Source organism: Mercenaria mercenaria, chromosome 9 (assembly GCF_021730395.1).
Source record: "Mercenaria mercenaria strain notata chromosome 9, MADL_Memer_1, whole genome shotgun sequence".
NCBI classification, from domain to species: Eukaryota; Metazoa; Mollusca; class Bivalvia; order Venerida; family Veneridae; genus Mercenaria; species Mercenaria mercenaria.
Genome location: NC_069369.1, coordinates 33,909,249 through 33,915,248, shown reverse-complemented (window position 1 = coordinate 33,915,248; position 6,000 = coordinate 33,909,249).

Below are 6,000 nucleotides of genomic sequence, written 5' to 3'. Positions count from 1 at the left end.
GTTAATTGTTTTCAGCACAAATTTTCCTATCGTATATGTGAATTTGAAAAAAAAATCTATGAAAGGAAAAAAAACTATAGGAATTCTCTTTAATATAGCTGAAAACCAGTTTTGTACCAGCTTACTAGGGGAAACGTGTTGAAGAGACATTCATTCAGTTACTTTTGAAATTAACTCTGCAAACAAAATAATCTTTAACATGCTGGACACGATTGATTCAGCCTTTGCGACCAGTGTAGATCATGATCAGCCTGAACATCCGTGCAGTCTATCATGATCTGCACTGGTCGCTATTCATTCTGTATCTTTTTGGTAAGCACCCCTTTTAACAGTCAATAGTAATGTTCAGACTGAAAGATGGACAAGTTCATTATAGGAATTTAGCAGGGTATGGGTTAAATACAGAATAAAACTATATTCTGAATCAACTAAAAGTAAAATTTCTAAGTACCAAAAACATCACTTACGTGTCCATTTTACCGCGACATGTAATAAATACTTTTCCCCACTTACCTGCCAAGTCTTGCAGAAACGTCTCGACTTGAGCTTGTTTATCTTCACTGTCAACTGAAACAAGTCTCGTCGCATAGCCATCGCAGAGAACCTGAAAATAGAAGCAGATTATAAACAGTAACTGACTTTGGACGTGTATCTTATATTAGTTTAGTTTTTTGGCCATAGAAACTGGTGAGGCAACCGGGGCATATGACAGCGTAGTACCGTGTGTGAAAACCAATTTATTTGGTTGGCATTGTTAAGTAGCCATAGGAAAGTCATTGCCTGCACATCAAATAAAGTTTGGCTTTGCATTTAGTGATTGTGCCATTACCTGTACACCTACGTGTGCTATTTGCCTTGCACCAAGTGAGTGTGTCAGTTCCTACACGCCTAAGTGTGACTTGCCTTGCAGTCATAGCCTTTACAGCTATGTGTGGCTTGCCTGCGTCACTGCCTGCACACCTAAGTGTGACTTGCCTTGCATTCAGTGATCGTGTCAAAGTATGCGCACGTAGGTAAGATTTGCTCTGCACTCAGTGATTGTCACTGTCTAAAGCGACTTGCTATCACCACGTGTCAGTGCCTGAACAAACAGGTACGTCTTGCTACTCACCATGTGTCTTTGGTTGCACCAGGTGATTATGTCATTTACTAAGTTGGCAGGTTTGGCATGCTACACACACTACAAAAGTTTGCCGTCTTAACTCTAAGATGCGACTTGCTACTCATCGGGAGGAACGGGTCGAGGCCTGAACACATTGGTGTGACTTCCTATACACCACCTGAATACAATACTGGTTGAAAACCTGCTTTTCACTTGCTAATTACCATATAAATGTTTAAATGTCTGAATGTGTCCAAATATCTATTTATTTATTTTGTTGGGTTTAACGCCGTACCGACACAATTATAGGTCATATTGCGACTTTCCGACTTTGATGGTGGAGGAAGACCCCAGGTGCCCCTCCGTGCATTATTTCATCACGAGCGGGCACCTGGGTAGAACCACCGACCTTCTGTAAGCCAGCTGGATGGCTTCCTGACATGAAGAATTCAACGCCCCGAGTGAGGCTCGAACCCACATCGATGAGGGGCAAATGATTTGAAGTCAACGACCTTAATCACTTGGCCACGGAGGCCCCCGTGTCCAAATATGCCAAATATGTCAATGTTTGAAAAGGCACAGAAAGAACAGTAAGACCACAGCTCCTACATACAATAGAACTAGAAACCTAAGTATAAGGGCGATCTATGTTACGTTAAAGTAAATGATTACGATAAGTTAACACTGGCTTGAATCACAAATTGTAACAGTAGAAAAACACTCACCGCTATAGTATGTGCTTCTCTAGCCTTTGAAGTAATACCAAAGCAATATTGCTGATCCGCTGAAAGATATAATCCTGGAGTTGCGCAGGTCGCAGGTGCTGCAGCAGTACCTGAAACAAACCGATCGTGATGTAATATGTTGCATGTGGGTGTGTTCATTACATGCCTCGCAAGATGTAGATGTAGCTGAGCAACAAAACGTTAAAAAACGCGATGTATTGCATAAGATGATGGTGCGACCAAGCACCCTGAAGCAAACGAAACATGAAAATTATACTGAACGCACAAAATGTGGATGCAGCCTATAGTAACCACCAAGCAATCAAAATGTTATGTTATATATCACGATATGGCCTGGACCACGAATACAGACCAAAATGATATATTATGAAAGTACAAGATAAGGGTATGACCTGACGAACTAGAATAAACCAATAGCAATTTTATATGTGGTACAAGATGAGGAAGTTACTAAGAAATTCAAAGCAAACCAAATGTGATGTAATAAAGGCATAAACTGAAGCAATCTGAAAGCCAACCAAATGTTATATAATGTATCGAGTAAACCAAATGATGAAGGAACTGCCTAATTATAACCTAAAGCAATCCAAACGTGATGAAAAGTAATCCATAAGTTATGGGTGCTGCTGAGTGACTTTGCACAAGTTAGACGTAAAGTTGTATATGTATAGCACAAAATTATGTGGTGACTGATTTCTGCCATGTAATTAGAATTGTTGTGGTCATTAGCGATTCAAAAGCTTCTAGGGTTAACTTATTTTTATTCTAGTCCAACAAATTGTATGAGGGTCGAGATATTGTACTAGTTAGTGGGTTACATATGGAGGATTTTGAACCAACACGAAATTGTTTCAGAATCAGCACAGGACGCCATATCATTTTGATCTTCTATCACTGAAAGATACATATTGATCATTTAAATTTGTTGCTTAGTTGAAATATTTGCAAATGAATCATGGGTTCAAAGATTCATATCTAAATCTTTTCTGTCTGTTCATTCTGTTTAATTCTGAATTTTTCAAGCGCCATACAGACCTCTACGCCGTTTTTTTAAAGACATTTCTTGTTTCTAAATGTCATCAATGTGATAAAATTTGAGCTAATAGTAACATGTCTTACAACATATTGTCCGTTCCTATTATCTACGATCATACACTCTGATAAATTTAATAAATAAGAAATCAGGAAGGGCTTTTATGTCTGACAGTAAAGCATTTGTTAAAATATCATATGAGCCGCGCCATGAGAAAACCAACATAGTGCGTTTACGACCAACATGGATCCAGACCAGCTTGCGCATCCGCGCAGTCTGGTCAGGATCCATGCTGTTCGCTATCAGTTTCTCTAATTCCAATAGGCTTTGAAGCGAACAGCATGGATCCTGACCAGACTTCTCGGATGCACAGGCTGGTCTGGATCCATGCTGGTCGCAAACGCACTATGTTGGTTTTCTCATGGCGCGGCTCAAATTACCTTTTGATAACTGCAGTACGAGAAAAAATGCGATAACTTTTCTCCACATGATGCTCGTCTGAAAGAAAAAAGAATGTTGTGGTCAGAAAGGAACATGCATCATCTGTATATCAGGAATTAAGCATGTACGGTTGAAGAACAGTACATTCCAAAGTTGCCTCTAACTCTCAAACCGTCCGCTTCACAATTCTGCCCCTGCCCCTTCAAACGCACATCACACATACAAAACGTCGCCTACCGACCCTACCACTTTACAGAGTGAAACAAAGAAAACGACGGAATTATGTCAGAATCTGTAATATTTGTTCGCACGAAAGGTCACTTACCTTCTATGTCAAATTAGCAGATGACCACGGTTAGCAGTTTACACTTGGCCAACCTTTGGTCACTTTCATGAAATACTTTATTCATATTTTTGCACTGTCTGCATAATTTCAAGAGAGGGCTCCATGGCCGAATGCTGTTATATTTATTTGAGTTTTCAGTGCTGTTATATTTTCTGGTTCTTTGGGATCACGGAGTCCATTCAACATAGTTAATATGTGTAATAGAGTTCTGCTTAAGTCGGTGCTAGGGGACGTGAGAGGTGTTGCACATTTCATTACCTCTCATGAACAGACTCAATCAAACCGAGTCTGCTATTATTCTTATTGGTTGCTTTCTTTGCTTTCAAAGGATCTTTTTACAGATATCATTTAAATTGCACGGAATGTCTGGCTGCGAAGACTTTGCCACTATTGTTTATTAATTAATTGACAGGAGGAAAATTAAAATGTGCCTCTGTAAATCATTTTAGTAAAGTAGTATATTGTGCAAATATAAACCGTAAGTATAGTTTTAATTAATTTCTTTTACCAAATATAATGTCAGAAGTTGTTAACGGTAACCTCGATCCTATGCAACAATTATTATGTTGTTTTGAAAAGTACTTTTCATTTATAATGATTTCATAAAGTGTAACTAGAAATTTTTCTAAAGATAGTTTTAATGAAACATTAACTCACTCCTGTCACATTGCTAGAAATAATGAAAATACCGGAGGACATGAAAGATTAAAAAAGTTTAACATCAGCTATTCAGCTAGACTAGCCACTAGACTAATAATAAATATATTTCTAAATTTTCCCCCCTTTTTTGTCTAATTCCATTTCATAGAGACAAAAGCCAGTCTATTTTACGGAGAGTTTCACAAGGAAATGATGTTGAAATTTTTATGACATTGGAGATAGGATGCAGACAGGCCCAGTTCACTAAATTCAGTCATTAAAAAATGTAAAAAGATATATGGTCATAGTCTAGGAGCTAGTTTATTATTCAGCAACTATAAATGCTTCAACACACTTCGACAGGAAATTTACAATGAGGTAAAAGCTTCACTTTCTTTCAATTTTAGAGAGAAAATCAAACATCTGGTACAGGTCAATTGAAATAGTTCAGTAAATTTTGTTGCCGGCCAGTTTAGGATGGTACTAATCGCTCTTCAAGACGTTATATAACCTCAGAATCGTATTTTATACTGGGTCTGTTGAGATGATCCTACAGAAAAAAAAGTCTTTTTATTTTAGAAATCATCAGCACAGTGTCAGTATTATAAAAGAAAAACCTTTATTACAGATTACTTGATCTCAATAGGCTCCGTAAATCTGTTTGTGTACCAAAATGTACATTACCTTTATCATGTTGGACACGATTGGTTCTGCCTTTGTGACCATTCAGTCAGTATCTTTTTGGTAAGCAACCCGTTTAACATTTAATGGTACTGTCCAAGTTGAAAATTGGACGAGTTCATTATAGAAATTTAGCAGGGTAAGGGTTAAAAAATAACAAGGGGAAATACAAAAAGAAAAGTAACACGTTTTGTAGAAGTTGTGAAGTTTTTTTCATCCGAAAATATAAAAAGGTTCAATATTTAAAGGTCCATAATGCCTGGTTGCCATCTTTTTCATTGTGAACACAAGACATTTTATAAGTTCTTGTTAAAGCCTACTTCTGATAATTATTTTCTATGATTTTCTGTCAATGGTTTGAATATTCTATAATGCAGTAGAAAGTGTTTTTTTTTTTTTTTTTTAATCTTTTTTGTTTTTTGTTACCTCTCTTTATGACTAACTGCACAATATCACGTGCAGTATTAAAAGTAGCGCTTTTCTGACCATGTAATTTTATCATCTATTTCGAGAGCTGTTTCATCTGATTTTAACATAAAATTTAAAGCGTCATGGAACTTTAACCCTTCTTAAAATTAGATATAGTGATTTCATTTTTCATAATATATCATGGACCATTTAGAACATTTTCTGTTTATACTAAGCGTGAGCGAATATGGTTTTCTGTTTATACTAAGCGTGAGCGTATATGGTTTTCTGTTTAAACATTTTTGCGCATTAGATACCTAACTTTGTAAAAGTGTAATATTATCAACAAAATACGAGAGTAAAGTACAAGTACTATATCTCCATTTTACCTAACTAAGTTAAATATTTAATTATATAGAACTTTGTTAAAATTCTCAAACAAACAAAAAAGAGAAAATATATATTCAAGTAATATTATATAGAAGTTGAAGGAATGTAATTAAATACCTTTTGAATACTCCGTTTTACATGGATAGTGAATACCCTTACAAATTGTTCTCAAATAGTTGTATGGCTGACAATTCATTAAATTACATGTGGAAAG